The sequence below is a fragment of the Cygnus olor genome, chromosome 22, assembly GCF_009769625.2.
Source record: "Cygnus olor isolate bCygOlo1 chromosome 22, bCygOlo1.pri.v2, whole genome shotgun sequence".
Taxonomy (NCBI): Eukaryota; Metazoa; Chordata; class Aves; order Anseriformes; family Anatidae; genus Cygnus; species Cygnus olor.
Genome location: NC_049190.1, coordinates 5765265 through 5781450, shown reverse-complemented (window position 1 = coordinate 5781450; position 16186 = coordinate 5765265). Strand labels below are relative to the sequence as shown.

General features: G+C 52.2%; 1 protein-coding gene across 4 annotated transcripts in view; it reads right to left on the bottom strand.

Annotated features, from left to right (window-relative positions):
- ZBTB44 (zinc finger and BTB domain containing 44) overlaps positions 1-10360 on the bottom strand; it is a 41838-nt gene extending 31478 nt beyond the window's left edge. For 2 of the 4 annotated variants that reach the window (XM_040534636.1, XM_040534635.1), the window contains exon 1: positions 10049-10354. The gene's annotated coding sequence lies outside the window, so the exon portion shown is untranslated. Of the gene's footprint in view, positions 1-10048 lie in introns of all 4 variants that reach the window. The other 2 variants (XM_040534633.1, XM_040534634.1) reach the window with 2 other exon arrangements.
- Positions 10361-16186: the final 5826 nt, after the last annotated feature.

Genomic DNA, 16186 nt, shown 5'->3' with positions numbered 1-16186 from the left:
CAGCCACACACTTGCAACAGACTCTTGTGGAGCTCTGTCTTGTCATTTCCTCGTGAAAGTGACACTTCTAGATTTATTCGTGTCCTTTATCATCCCGTGTATGTGGCCTACAGAAGCAGCCTACAAGACTTCCTCCTGACCAATCTCAAGTTGGCAAGAGGATTTAGTCTTACTGTAAGCCTTTCTTTTCATTTCTACAGAGACACTCTGCTCGTGGCTCGGGCAAAGAGAAAAATGAGTTTTGGTCTCTGCAGCTGACAAACTTACGTCTGCTGTGAGGCAGCTTCACAGCAGATAATAATTTCCCCATTTATCTGTGAATCGGTTAACTGTGGAAGGTGTCACTGAGTTGGACTTCAAGTCACATACAGTGAAATGCAACCTGCTAAATGGTTTCGGTCCCATTGGCTTTGGGCAATGAAAATGAATCTGCACAGCACTGCAAATGGCCACGGCCAAGAGCAGACCCTTCTGACTGATGGGAGAAGCTGCGAGCTGACAGAAGTTTGTAACCAAAACAGCCTGGGAACCACTGACAGGCAATTGAGAGCTCTGTATGTGGGCACTCACTGTGCTAGATTACTACAGCAAGATTAAAGCATAGCTACAACTCCTAGTCTAGATAAAACTTGAAGATTAAAGATCACGTTGTAGGTGTGTAAAACATGTTACCACTCCTTTCATTAGAAGTCGATCTAAAAATGTTTCCATTAGGCACCGCTCTGTGATTACAAGCATGCAATCTGATATTTTAGTTTTCAAGAAAAGGTGCTAGTGTACTAGGAGAAGAGGCAAGACTGTTCAAAGATTGTCTTATTGTGTGGCACGCACCTGCCAGAAGGCTTGGCAACATTACCACGGTGTTAATTCAATCTCTCAAATATTTAGTGCCAAAGCTCCGGTTATTTAAAAACATAAAGATGTTTCATCTCTCAAAGATCAGCAGTGATATATGATTAGGTGTTTGTATACAACTGCAGAACCTGGCTAAATGAAAACAATGAGGAAAAGAAGAACGAAAAATAAGAAACCAAACAGAAAATGAGACACCACCTGTGTTTACTGAAGCTGAAGCATGTCACACTAACTCGATAATGTATTTTTCGGAAAAAAAACAAATGCCACGTAAGATGAGGACTACATTAAAATGTTTGAGTAACGTGACATGCAGAATTATTAGCGAAAACAAGGAGATGAATAGACAAACTACAAGTCAGCTAAGGAGCTGGTTAAAAAGAAGTAATTTGTGTATTGAAATGACAGGTTGAAGAATTTACCTGTGAAGTGCCGTAAGGACTTGGTTTAGCAATAATCTCCAAGTGTTTCCGTAGAGACACTGGCTCAAAAAAATGCTGATGAAAAGGCTAAGATGTATCATCAGCACAAAGCGTAAAAACAAATGACTTAACTGAAGTCTTAGGAACAGAAGGAAATTCACTGGAAATCCAACAGTATGAAATTAAAAACCCACCATTATATACTAGGGACCTACTAATAGAGTCGAGCTATAATCTGGAAGCTAATTAGTTAAAAGTGACTTTGGAGAAAGATCTCCATAACATTTAATTAAATTGAGCAGCTAACTGAAAGGCCCACAGAATAACCAGACTATTTTAATATCTCATCTTTTGGTCAGGTGTTTGTCAGGATCTATTTTAGCCTCCCGAAAGGTTCTCAAGAGGATTTTTTGGTGCGTTCTTCTTCCCTGCATGTCTGCTCCTTACCTCGCCTGTAAAGTAAACTATGCTTGGGTCTTCTCAGAGCATTTGACTAAGCCAGACGACATTTCAGACAGCAACATGCACTAGCTAGAACCAACAGGGCATCCATTAAGTGCACTGATCAGCAAGACAGTGCTTAATCTCAGGATCTAATTGAAAGAGGAGATTACAATAATCAGGACAGTACTGGAGCGTGCGCCACACATGAGTCGTTGGTCTGACGCCACTGAGTATTTTTTACGCAAGACCTAGAAGATGAGATGTGCCTTAAAACATTTACAGATACGTGGAGAAGATAGATGTTTTCTTAAAGGACTCCGCACCTTTCGACATCACTGAAGCTTGCTGGCTGCAACAAATCGCACACCTGATGCACCAGCTGAGCTCTTAAACATGCACCTGGCGGGAGTGGAGAGCAGCAACTCGCAGCATTTTGGTGCAGAACGGGTGAAGAGCCTTGGGAACGGAGCCCGGTACAACACGCTGGCTGCTCCATCCCTAAAAACACGCAAGCAACTCCACACATTTTCATAACCTGTGTTGTTTTTTTTTCTTTTTTTTTTTTTTTCCCAGTCTTGTCTTCCCGAGCCACAACAGTTTCTCAAGTTTTGGTGTGATCATTTGAAGTCAGCTCTTTCAGAGAACAGAATGTTACCATTCACTACTTCAAAGGACCCAGATTTAACTTGTTGCCTTTTTGAAGCTGCAGTGCAAAGTATAAACTTTACGTGCCTAATATAGCTTTCACATGGTTGAATAAGCAAACCCGATAAATGCCACTTTCCCCAGCCTCCAGCACTTTGAACTTTTCATTGTAGGAATCTCACGTTAGTGCTCCATATAACACATAAAAGTCAATTTTCAGGCTGTACTTAAAACTGAGGCTCATTTAACAACACGAGCAGTAACAGCTAAGAGGTCTTGCTATATATGCAATTATATTTATTTTCTTAATAAAAATTAATGTGCAAACTTCATTAGACGGAATGTATTGTGATATATCACAGATTCATTGCCCTGTAACTGTTTTTTTCCACCAGTTCTCTGAAAAAGCCCATGACCAAACTCCTACATTGCCAGTTTAACAGCCGTTTGCCCTGAAAGCACGTGCTGGAGATGCTCGTACCACCAGCATACGAGCAAACCTGTTTGTTTTGTTCTGGTTTTTTCCTAGAATAAAGCAACAAACGAATTTGCAGTACCGTCATGCGGGCAAGCCCCAGAACATAATGAGATTATACTGAGCGGACTGATGTTACACCCCTGAGGCACGCATTCAAATTCAACCACTCTTTCCACAATAGCGTCATTTTAATGCGCTCTGAACACTTTCTTCAAAGTTTTCCCCCGCGCTAACTCCGATCCAGTTTGTCCCCGGCTTCCCAGTGTAGACAAGCCACTGCACGACCTCTTCCCATGCTGCGTAACAAAGCACAAGGCTTCGTTTTCCCTGTCTTGGCGAGGAGCACGAACCAAGACCCAGACACGCCGGTACCTGCGGCCTCGCTGACCTGCGGAGGTCGAGCACTTCTGAGGGTATCGGGCAGGAAGCACTGGGTTCAGCAATTCTTCCGACCGAGCTGCGGGAATACTACTACAGTAGCAGAAAAAATTCAAGTCAAACATTAAATTCTACTAAATACTGTAAATTGCCCCCCAAAAATCCATAGAGCGCTTTTATTTGTCACATGGCAGCAACCTTCTAGTCTGAACTAATTCCAGAAAGGTAATTTTTCTTGTTGTACCACGGCTACCCACAGCACTGCAGTCCTTGCTCTCAGAAGCTCTGCAAGCATCTCAACAAACTTTGGAACAACGTACATCAGAGTGTCTGCTCACCCCAATCTCCCTCCCAAATTACTAACAGAAGCCCCAAGCCCTTTTTGGGGGTGCCACGGGAAAGAAGCGGGAAGAAAAACGGCATAGGTTGTGTATCCTCGTGCTAAAATATTCTACTATATTCAAAGATTTTCTTGGTAGCTCTACTGCATTGGATCCATGGAAGAGTCAAAAGGTAAACCAAAAATCTCTGCTTCCTCACACACGCGTACGCCTATTTACAGAACACTGCCAAATCTTACTACATGTCTTTGAGGAGAAAAGAGGGCACACGAGGCATGTTTCAGACAGAAGAGAGTCGATTTCAGAGATCACTTTAACTGATGGCAGGTTGAAAACCACCCTTGGAAAGTAAACCATCTCTTCTGTTCCTCCAGGACAAAACCTGGGTGCGTTATGCCCCGAGAGCCGCCAGCGGCAACAGAATTTCGGGAGCTGAGGAATCCCTCCTCTCCCCACCCCGGTGCTGTCACCCCCGAGCACTGCCTCCTACCTGACTGTGTGCGAGGCTTTAATTTTTGTCACTTGCAAATGACAAAGCTGTCGCCTCATTTTGCAGAAACAAACGACTGTAACTGCACATCACAATCGTTAGGTTTGTGACAGCCAAATTTGGCTAAGTGCTAGTTTTTACTGGTTCAGCACAAAGCTTACCTGTCAACTGATTTGTTGTTTGAAGTACTCAGTTTTATTACAATAAATGACAGCTTTCCTTCTCCGACTTTAATTTCAGATTAACAAGGAAGCATTACACCTTAATGAAATACACATTAACCGTAATAAATTAATTTTTCTGAAGCAGAATGCAAATCTCAACCCTCCCCGAAGCACGCTAGCCCCGCTCCTGCCAGAAGTACAAGAAGCCAGCGCTGACAAGCAACGCCACGGAAAACCTGCGGAAAGAGCAAAGGGGAGAGAGATCAAGGCGCAGCCACACGTCGGGCACAATCTCGAGAAGCAAAAAAGGCATCGCCGATCCAGACGGCGTGGCCCAGGGCCAGCTAGTCGGGGTGTCACAGACACGGCAACAAGCAGCCGCCTTTCAGACGGAAGCGGCTATAAAGAATCCCCAACAAGTTGGAGCAAGGCAGGAATTCGGTTGTGTCATCGCCCTCTTAGCACTGTGTGTACCCTTTATTTTCCTAATGACTCAATTATGCAGGTAAAATTAAATGCCTAAAAGGAGTTCTTCCTGGCCCCGAAAACTCAAAATCCTGGTGTTTACCCACAAAGCTGCTGTCAGGTGAGCAGCGGCAACGCCGGCTCTCTCGCTTTCTTGCCTTGTATGGCCAAACCTGGGCTGGAAGAACCAGCCGCATGGTTCAGGCTGGGAATAACGAGTTTTGTGGATTTTGTTTTATTTTTTTTAAGCCTCTAGCATCTTTATTAACATCTCACAGAAACCTCTTGGAGTACGTCTTTCTTAACGTGGGTATATAGCCACTAAAAAAAAGCGACAACAACAACACAGACAACAAAAGCTGAAAGACAACTGCAGAAACTGCTGGACCCACAGAGCTCTAACACCACATAAATATCCGTCCCTAACATGGGACCAACGCTCACCATAACCACCAGGCACCTCCAGGGCTCCTGGGTCTCTGTAGGACACATCTTAACGCTTCCAAAACCCAGCAACAGACTCAGCTGTGGCAAGTACCCACCATAAATTCACTTTTTCCATAACGTACTCTCGGTAACGCCCAAATGCACTACACCATCTGTAGTTACACTTATAAACCAACATCTTCTCGACTATCCCTACCTGTATCTCCAGCAAAACAGCTCTCGGCACAATGATGATGTTCCGTTGTACTTCTGAACACAAAACACTACACACATTTGTAACATTATCACAGATGAGCTACAAAATACCCTTTATGAGAAAGCCTCTTACTGCTCTGGAAAAAGCTGCCTTTATTCAACCTTCTTGGGTAGATCAGGCAAACAAATGTTGCGGTCGAATCACCTCAAAAACAACGTAGCAGACCTCAAAGGAAAAAAAAAAAAAAAAGAAAGGTGATGTAGAACAGCCTCGGCAGACAGAGGTACCAAATAGCCTGGGACAATTCAGCTGGGGGGGGGAACAAAGAGAAAACTGAGAACAGAGATCTATACAATTGCAAATGAGAAGGTGACTGGCAAAAAAGATTCTTTATTCTTTCTCGTGCTGCAAAAACTAGGCGGCACTCAATGAAATTACCATGCACCGGGTTTAAAAAAAAACGCAACAGGAAATCTGTTTTCGCGCAGTTTGTGGAATTCATTGCACAGCACACTGCAGAAGCTGGAGGTATAAACTGCTCGAAAGGTTTAGGCAAATCCACAGATGACGGGTCCGAGAGGCACAAGTAAACAGATTGTCTGCACGCACCCTCTAGCTCAGGCCGTCTCTAAATCCTCCGCCGCTGGTAGAGGCGCTGAGGGACGCTTACTGCGTCACCTATGTCTGCTCTGCTACTTTCCCCCTAATGATTTACTTCTGGCCACTGCCACCGACCACACGCCGAGCTCCACGCGTTCTGCAGCCCTTATTATCCCAGCCCTCCCGCACTCTGATAAACCTGTTTGTCTGAAATAATTATTTCCCCGGCTCTAAATTGGAATATATTAAAAACACGCCGTCTACAAATAAAGCGTGCTTTAAGTCGCTTCCTTAAATTGATTAAATGGAAATAAAGAACTAAATTAAATTCCCGGCCTCCACAACTCCTCCCTCCCCATCACACACGTGAATGCCATTTTACCAGGTTTGCAGCTCGCTCCCTGCCACCACCATTTCATTTGCGCGCCTTCTGCAAAGCAGCACCAGACATTTGTTTTCATCCCGTGGAACCATTAGAAGAATCAATGTGACCTCCGAAGGAAGTTAAGAGGAATGGACTCCTGTGTTTACTTAGCAGTACGTACACAACTATTTAATTAGATCTATTTGCTAAAAACTGCATCTTTCAAGGCAACAGCAGCAACCGCAAAGCGAGGAGCTTCGACTTCCTCCATAAACCAGTTTTCAGGGCTTTTTTGCAGCTCAATACTGCTGGAAGAGCAACGGCCCCTACCAAAGCGCTGCTACAGGTGAAGGCACATGTCCCACCCAGCTCCGTTCCTTTGTCAGAGCACCAAGTAACTGAGCTGCTGCCCCTTTTCAGCCACACAACTCCAAGACTGATGTCATGTTTCCAGCGACAGACTCAACGTGCTCCGCGACCGTAGCATTTAATTTCGGAGTCAGCACTTGACACGTTGAAGTATTTGGAATTCCTGAAGTCTGGCTGTCTGCGCAGTTGCATAATTTGAGCAGGGATAACCTACTTCTAACCAGACAAGAGAGATGTACGTCAACAGACAATCCCTTCTACGTCAAGGGACATCTCCTTCCTCATCACGTACCCGCAAAAGCATCGCTCGCTGATTTGCCAGTTGGGTTTTCTTCTTGTTTAAGCAGGGAATTACGACGCCAAAAGAAAAAAGTGAAGTTACACATATCACCACATCTTGTTACAGAAACTAACATCCCCAAAGATCGTTGAAAAATAAAGTTTATCAGATGCAACAGACGGCACCACTGAAGCACCGGATGAGAAGGAACCAACACGAGGGCAAAGGACCCGAGGTTTCCTTATCAGCGACAGGTGAGTGGTGTTTGTGCAACCTCACCTTACGGCAGACATCACACAGCTATTAAGGACACAAAAAGAAAGAGCCTCCTTCAAACGGGTCACGGGACAGAACCAAAAATAATGCTGGGCCACTTGTTCAGCTTCACACACAGCTGACCAGACCCTCGGAGCAGCACACATTTGCAACAGACACCACAGAACGAAGCCACCCCCTTTTAGAAGCTGCCAGAGTTTATGATTAACCTCCTGTTGCAACAAACATGGCAAGGATTCAGTTTCACTTGCCGACTACTTCTGTTACGTATTACAGAAGAAACACATAAAGGCTCTCGCCCCCCAAAGCTCCCACTCACAAAGAGAAGAATTCTCTCACCCCGTAAACAAAACCAGTGGGAAAGCTCCTGGGTGGGAAAGCAAGCGCGAGCCTCCCCTCCTCGCGAGCTAGCATCCGTGCAGCATCCACCTGGGGAGGTGGAAGGAGGGCGAGAAATTCCCTTCCCCTGGAAAGGGACCGCTCGGAGTGTTCGCACCAATTAAAGCTTCAGATTAAAACCAGCTGTTTAAATAGAAGGAGTCCCCCGGGAGACGCACTTACAGCATTATAGCCAGTTTCTGGTATAAACAGCTTTACATCAACGGGAGTATTTACGTTGGTAGAGCCGCATCTCGGCCCGCAGGTTAACGCTTGCTCAGCTCCATCTTCTTAAACAGGAGCACTTAAACCCAGGCAAGGTCTCCAAGCGCGTCACACCCCGGAGCCGCGTTACGCGCGGACGTCGCGCTGCACGAAGAGAGCTCAATGGCAGAAGAAAGGCGCAGCGCATCTGGGGTGCCCTGCAAGACTCCGGGACGCCAGTCTGTGAGCCTCCAAAGTAAAGCCATCCCTCCCCGCTGCCACCTCGCAAGGTAGTACCACGAGCGTGACCTGCACGTGGTAAACAACACGCCACCTGGTCTGCCAAACGTGCAGCTCGAAACCAGGAGGCACCTCGGGGGGGGGGGCAACTCCTCCACCTAAATAAAGGCCAAGAGTACCTGGCACCCAAAGGGCAAGTGAAATTAAAATTAAAAAACAAGGAAAAAGGGAAAGCGCCATGCCAGGCAGGAGAAGCACAGAGAAAAGGCAGGGGCAAACACCTAGGTGGGAACGCGGAGAAATTTCCCACGTGGGTAGGGCAAACCTAGGACGTCACGCGAGGAGAATAATGAAAGCAGGAGACTTCTAGAAACATGCGAGAAAGATTCTGAGCTGGATGAGAACGGGAGGCTGACAAGATCAGGAAACTTCCAAATTACAGGTATGGCTGGAAAAGAGAAATCCAATGAATTTCAGACCAGTGGTTTCCAGCTTGGGATCTGCAGGCACCCGGGCAGCACACAGACTGCTTCCAAGCGGCCTCTGGGAGAGTAAACGGAAAAGAAAACCCCCGGCAGCCATGAAGCGCAGGGTAAGAAGAGGTGACCCTTCTGGCACGTGTAGCGAGGAGGTACCACGCTCCCGGGGGCAGGCGCCAAAACAGCTGCCGCCAGGTGTCTGCGGGGACACAGGAGACATGGAAGGACACGCAGGGGAAACCTGCTGCCTGGGAGCGCGTAGGAGAAACGCCTGCACCCTGAAAGCTACCTGCGAAATGCCGCCCATTCCTCTCCTGGCGTGTGCAAACGGGCACGACACGGGATGTGCCAGCAGCTTTCGGCAGACAGGCGACGCGATGCCCGTTGCACAAGGCCCTGGAGACAGACCCTCCCTCACCAGCAGGTATAACGAGCTCGGCAGAGATGGCAGAGCCGTCTCTCAGCTTCGGTGGGAGATACGTGCCTGCCTATTTGGGTGGAAAGCCTCAGCGCCTTTCTGCAGGCAGCAAGAAGCCTCCTGGGGTGCCCGCGCTTAAGCGGGCTGCGGCGGTCAAGCATGAAGGCATTCCCCAGCACAACCTGCGTACGGAAAAAGCATAAAGGCATTTGGGAAGGCAGCGGTGCCCTGCTCGGGGCGCGCACGCCTATAGGCAAGGAGGCGACAGCTCTGGCGAGCCGGGAGCGCGGCGCGTACCCCCCCAGCTCCCGCGTGTGCCGGTGTTTGTGTGCCCGTGGGGTTTATGTTTGCGTGGGGCAGGCCGCAGCCAAAATAACCTGGGACACGCGGAGGGGGAGGCAGGCGAGAGCCGCACCGAGACCCTGGTGGGTGGGCAGCGGGGTGCTGCGGGGGGGGGGGACAATGACAGGGCCGGGGGCTCTGCCTCGCAGCCTGGGGACTCCCCTTCCTCCATAAACACACACAGGGGAGGAAGAAATAAATAAATAAACAAACAAACAAATAAATAAATAAAAGCAGCGGCAGGAGGCACAACTTCCCCAGCTGCTGCTTGCCCCGGGGTGGTGGTGGTGGGGGGGGGGGGGGTCTTACAGGCCTGGAGGGGGCTTTGGCAGGGCTGGGGGGGGGGGGACATGGAGGGCTCTGACAGACCTGTGGGGGGGACGGGGGGGGGTCTAAGGGGAGCACAAGGGGATCCCACAGGCCGGCGGGGGGGGCACGGGGGACTCTGAAAGGCCTGGGGGGGGACAGAGGGGCTCTGAGGGGACCGGGGGGGGGCAGAGGGGCTCTGAGGGGACTGGGGGGGTCTAGGAGGCTCTGTCAGGCCCGGGGGGGGCACAGCCAGGTCCAGGCCAGGCGCTGCACCCCCCCCCCCCTTCATTCTCCCCCCCCCGTCCCCCCCGTCCCCACGCGGCGCTGCGGGGGGGCGCTGCCGGGGGCGGACCCGCGGTGCAGCAGCCAAAGCCCTCCCCCGGCGCCCGTTGGTTCCCCCCACCCCCACCACCTCCGTTCCCCCCCCGCCCCCATCCCCGTTTCCCCCCCCCCCCCCCCGGTACCTGCGGGGCCCGGGAGGAGGCCGCGCCCCCTACCGCGCCTGGGCCATGGCGGGGCGGCGGCGGCGGCGGCGGCGGCAGGAGGAGGAGGAGGAGGAGGAGGAGGAGGAGGAGGGGGGGGGGGGGGGGGGCGGGAGGAAGGCGCCGCCGCCGCCGCCTCCCCCTCAGGCGTGGGGGGGGGGGGGGGGGGAGCGAGGAGGGGGGGGGGCGGCGGCGCGCGCGGGCTCGGCGCGAGGAGGGAGGGAGGGGGAGGAGGGGGCGCGGGGCGCGGGGCGCCGTGTTTGTGTCCCACAGTGCTCCGCGCGGGGCGGGGCCGGGGGCGGGGCCGGGGGCGGGGCTACGGGAGGGGGCGGGGCTACGGGAGGGGGGGGAGGGAGAGGGCGCAGGCGCGGGGAGGGGAGCGGGGAGCGGGGAGCGGGGGGCGGGCGCCCGGTGCGGGCACAGCCGGGAACGTGCACGCGGGACGCCCCCGGTGCAAGCACCCCACACCCCCCCAGGACCGCGCACCCCAAACACCGCAGTGTGTGCGTGCACAGACCGGGGCTGTGCACACGGGACCCCCTGGTGTGTGCACCCCCCCTGGATGGTGCACGCAGGGCAGCCCAGTGCATGCATGGAGCGGGACCGTGCGCAGCAGACGCACCGGTTGCATGCGTGCGCAGAGCGGGACTGTGCACATGGGACACCCCGGGGGGTGCACCCCTCTGGGTCGTGCACGTGGGACACCTCAGTGGGTGCATGGACCAGGACCTTGCACACGGGACTGCAAGGTGCGTGCGTGCACTGACTGGGACCGTGTACACCGGATACCCACGTTCATGCACGCACGAAAAGCAGGGTGCACACAGGACACCCCCTGTGCATGCATCCCCCCGGGACTGGGCACCCCAGGCACACCAGTGCGTGCGTGCACAGACTGGGACTGTGCACATGGGACACCCCAGTGAGTGCACCCCCCAGACCATGCACACCAGGCACGCCAGTGAATGCAAGGACCAGGACTGTGCACACAGGACACCCCAGTGTGTGCACGCACAGACTGGGACTGTGCACACAGGACCCTCTGGTGTGTGCACCCCTCTGGATCATGCACACAGGACACCCCAGTGCGTGCATGGAGCAGGACCGTGCACACGCAAAACCTCGGTGCGTGCACACATGGACCAGCTCCATGCCAAAAGGACTGTGCACACCAGACACCTGTGTGTGCACCCCCAGACTATGCACACCCCTGTCCATGCACCCCCCAGGACCAGGCCCCGTTCCCAGCAGCTGCCCCCCATGCAGCTGCTCCAGCACACGAAGCGCAGCCACGCGCCGGAGCAGAATCCTCCCGTTTACATCTACCCCAATGGAGCTGGGAGTTAACGAGTCTCGAGTTAATCCGCTCCTGTAATTTGGTCCAAATCTGCACTAACTTGGGGTAAGCGCGGTTTAATTTGAGGTGATTAGTGCGGCCATTTTCTCCGCGGTCGCTTTATTTATTTATTTATTTATTGCAATAAGTGCTCAGTAAATCGAGGCAGGAAACAGATTGAACGGCCACCGTCCAAGAACGTTAATCAGCGGTAAAATATTTAAAAGCGGCCCCTGGAAAACGGCATGCTGCTCCCTAAATAAAAAAAATAAATAATAATAAAAAAAAAAAAAAAAAAAAAAAAAAACACAAAAAACGACGCCAAACTCCTCGTGCTAGAGTGAAAACCCTGGGACCGTTTTTTTGCTGGTTTCTTGCAAAACCAGGGGGAGAGCGGAACCCCTGCAGGCTCTGGGATCCTGCTCTCTGCTGCTTCATTCTCCTTTTGCTTCCTCTGGCTTTGCATTCATGGGGAGCTGCAGGGTAAACCTGGTGCACTGCTCTTTTGCAATTTATTTCGGTGAAAAGCAGGAGCAAAACGGCACCAATTTGGGCAAATTGCACGTGTGTGTGCACAGGTTGCTGCCACCTTTTTCAGCTGATGAATAAGACATAATTTGCAAGGCGAGGAAGAATCTGGTCCTGTCTACCTGTGGTTTAATAAAGATTAATAAAAATCAGGGCTACCATCCCTGTCCCTCCAAATGCTACCCCAAAAAGTGCAGAGCCGAGGGCATTTCGTGGTGACACTGCTGCAGACCAAGCGGGTTTAGTGGACATGCAGCCGATGCCGTTTCCTGAAGGCGCTTGATCTGATTTGCCTTTTCTTGCTGGCTGCAGAAACGGGTGCCGCTTGTTGTGGCATCGCTTCGAAACGCTGATTTGGGATAATTTTGTGTGCAAAGCCCCAGGTTCATGCAGCGGAGGTGATGGTGGGTCGCTGCCCTTGCTTCAAGCCTGGCCTCGAGCAAGCCGTGGGCTTGGCAGGTGAGGGGCCGGCTCCGAACGCCCAAATTCGCGTCGGGAAGATTCAGCGTGGTGCTCACGGTGCCGCAGCAAAATCACCAAACCCTACAAGTATCGCCCTTCAATCAACAGCTGCTGAACCTGCTGCGTGCATCCAAGACATAAAGCTACGCGATGAAACAACGCATTGACTTTATTTCTTTTAGTAATTAATTCTTTACATTGCTGAGCACCCGGCGAGCAAAGTGCATCGCCCCAGGGGCTGGGTGAGTGCACGACAGCACACCTAATGTCACCCCAGCGAGATTTCCCCCAGAAAGCACCAAAAGCAAGGAGGGTGAGCAAGGGGGACTTTTGGGTGCATGCTCACCCAGCTGTGACAGCAGCACCAGTGCTGCCAAACGGATCAGCCCAGACTGAAAATAAATAAAATAAAACAAAATAAATAAAATAAAATGCAAACAAAAAAATGACCACCTAAATTTAATATCGTCCCGTTTCTCCTTTTCCCATGCAACCTCCCAGATCCCGGCTGTGCTCTCCGCTTGCCCCGTTAGGTTTCCAATTAGCAGCAGGGCATTGGGTGTGGGAACCGTGTGGGTCTGGCAGTCAGCAGGCTCTGCAGAGCGTTGGAGGCTCCTTGCATGGGACGCTCGTGGGTTTGGGCTTCAGCTGCCAGTAAATCCTGGGCTGCCTCCGTGCTGGACCAAGGCAGCCCAGAGCACGACTGGGATGCACGAGCAATAGAAGGTGGGGCTCAAGGTGCTGAAAGGCACCCTCAGCGTTACCCAAAATCCTTACGACCCCAAATCCTTTGTAGAAAACTGCATGAAGGCTCTGTGGAAATCCATTCCGGGGATCACACTTAATAAATGAAATATTCCGAGATGTGTAAAAGATCAAAGTCACAGCTTTCCCGTAAGAGGCAACTTGCTCTTAAGCACATTTTCCAACATTGTGAGCTCGAGTCGTTGACACAGATGGAAAAACATTGACATGAAACCCGAGTAATTCGGTGGTAAATCTGCTCCTCATCTACCGAGAGCGAGCCCAAGCTCGTTTATTGCTTGGGACCGTAACTTGGCTGGGCTGGCTGCAGGTCCGCAGGTACAAACACCAGCGGGGAAATTAAGAGAAACCTCTGACAGCATCGTGATGGCTCCTGGCCTCCACCTGCAGCTTGTACACAAGATGCAAACTCCTGATGCCTTGCCTCATTTAACAGGTGAGATCTGAGCGTTTTGGAAAACGTTAGAGGCTTAAAGCCTGCAGCAAGAGCGGTGTCAGCAGCGCCGGCAGCCCCTAGGGCAGCTCAGCCATCCGGGACAGCTTCCCTTTGAGGCAGCTCTGCTTTCCCTGATGCCAAACCTCCAGGACTGGGAACGTGTTTGACCTTCAGGGTTTGCAGGTCCAGCTCCGGTGTGCCGGCTGCACGCACAGGAATTGTCCCACCAGGAAGCTGCCCACGTGCTCGCGCCTCTCCTGATTGCCTCTGCTGCAAAAAAAAAAAAAAAAAGGTGCAGCTCGTGCAGATTTCCTCGCTGCTTCCGTCTGTTTTGCACCAGGAGGTCTCAAAGCCCCGGTGGGACTTGCTGTTGGCCACATGGCTTCCCTGCCCCGACCAGGATGCAGAGGGCACTGATGCAGGATAAATTGGAGATGAGCTTAAAGATGCTCAGCCGCTCCCTGGGGGCTGGTCTCTTGCTTGGATCCTTGAATCTTTCCCCTCCTGGCTTGCTCACCGCCTGCAAGCTCCCAGAACGGGTGATCCCTGGCTCAGGGTTGTTTCACCCCCTTGCTGCAGCCTGTAGGTGACTTCTCCCTTTGCTTCAGCAGCCCTAGGAGCAGATCCCGTGCTCTTATGAGTCTGCTTTTCTGCTCCATGCAGGATGCTCCCTGTAGCACAGAAACCAAACGACACCTTCCCAGCGCCCTGCGCAGCTTCCTTGCATTGCTCCCACCCTCAAGGAACCGCTGCCTTGTCCTTGCTTGGCACCAGTGTGCAGGAACCGTCCCCTCCTTGCTCCTGCCTGCTGCGCACCCTGGGGCTCAGTTAACCACCCAAACCCTGCCGAGCACTTTGATAACCCCCAGTTTTCTCCCGGTGCCCCCTCCTTTTGTGCAAGTGCAGCTTTGGGGCTCATCCTGTGAAGGAGGCGATGCGCTCGAGGCTGCCGGCGGCTGCAGGGAAGGTAGCTCTGTCATCAGGGGCCAGCTGCGAGCCCCCTGCGGGGTTTGGCTGCGCCAGCCTCAAGGCCTCAGCTGTCCTTGTCGTGCAGGATCAGGCCCGGAGCTGGCACCCGAAAGGAAAACAGCGGGAGGTCAGGGGAAGAGCCTGGAAATGAGCTGAGCCTGGGCGAGCGCTGCGGAGCAGGATGGGGAGGAGGGGACGTGGTGCCAAGGGCTGCAGCTGTGGGGGCATTGGGGCAGGGTTTGGGGGTTTTGTCCTCTCTGGACCCGGGATCCTGTCTTCGAGGTGTGCTGAATTGCAGCAGCCCCTCTGAAATGCTGTCAGCCAGCACCTTTGGGATTCAGGCAGCTTGCTTGGGCGACTGAGTATGAATTTATCAGGCATCCGCATGGAGAAAGAGATCTAGAAGAGCAGAGGGGCTGAAAGACCAGGATATGTCAGCTGAGCTGGAAATAACGGCCTAAACCAGACGTAACGGTCCTAGGACACGCCAGGAAAGATGTTTCCGTCAGAAGTGAGGAAGGATTCATGGCTGGAGCACCAGGTGCTGGCGTGACCTTGCTGGGACACGGTGGCTGCTTCTGCCCAGGGACAATAAATCCAGCCCCGCGCGGAGCCTCCTGGGGCATGAGGAGGGCACTTCGTGCCATGAGCCTGGCTGGCTAAATTCAGCAAAACAAGGCTGAAAGAGCGTGCAGCTCCTGCCTGCTAACAGGGGAAGGAGAGGTTTAAACTGGGGAGAGAGGAAAGCAAAAGGAAAAAGGAAACCAAGGATCAGCATGAGCATAAGAGCACGCAGGGAGCAGCTATCCGGGAGTAATTCGGGTTGGGGAACCCAGCCCTTGCAGGGACGAGGTTCAGGAACATGAGCAAACACCCTTTCAGCAGGTACTTGTGATGTCTGTGCCTGTGGCACAGAACCCCCTTCCCATCCTGCATCCTCTGAGCGACGCCGGTTTTAAAGACGTCAGGGATGCCAGAGCCTGGCTTCTATCACCCCCTTGACAGCTGGGCTGTGTTTCTCCATCAATCACGATCCTATTCAGAAACTCCCCTCTCCTGCTGCCCAAACAGCTCTTTTGTGCCATACTCCTCCAGCACGACATGGCAGGGTGCTGCACGCAAGCGAAGTGCCCTGCATCCACGTGGATGAAGCCAGTGGGGGCTGCACCGTGCCCAAAATGCTGCTGGATTTGGGGTGGAGCAGCAACAGCTGGGCTGACCCTAATCATTTCCCCCAGTAAGGCCACAGAAGCATGTTTCTGCCCACCAGTCCCCACTCTTTTTGGGGTGCCATCATGGGCACGGTGACTGGGAAGCTCCAGTAAGTTTTATTTTCTGATGCCCCCATTCCTTTTTAACTTCGTAACACCCAAATTGTAACGATGCTCGGCTATGATTAATTAGGGGCTTTTTCCTACCCGTTAATATTCTGAAGCCTTTGGCATTGGAAATCCCAATTATTTGACTCGAAGCCAACGATGGCAACAAGACAAAAAGGTGGGGGACGAGACGGGGCAGGAGCTGGAAAACGGGACCCGGCTGTACGGGGGCCAAGGGAAGGCACCTGAAGTGAGTGTCCCACAGGGTTATAAATAGGGTGTCACGCGTCCTGTGCCCAGGGCTG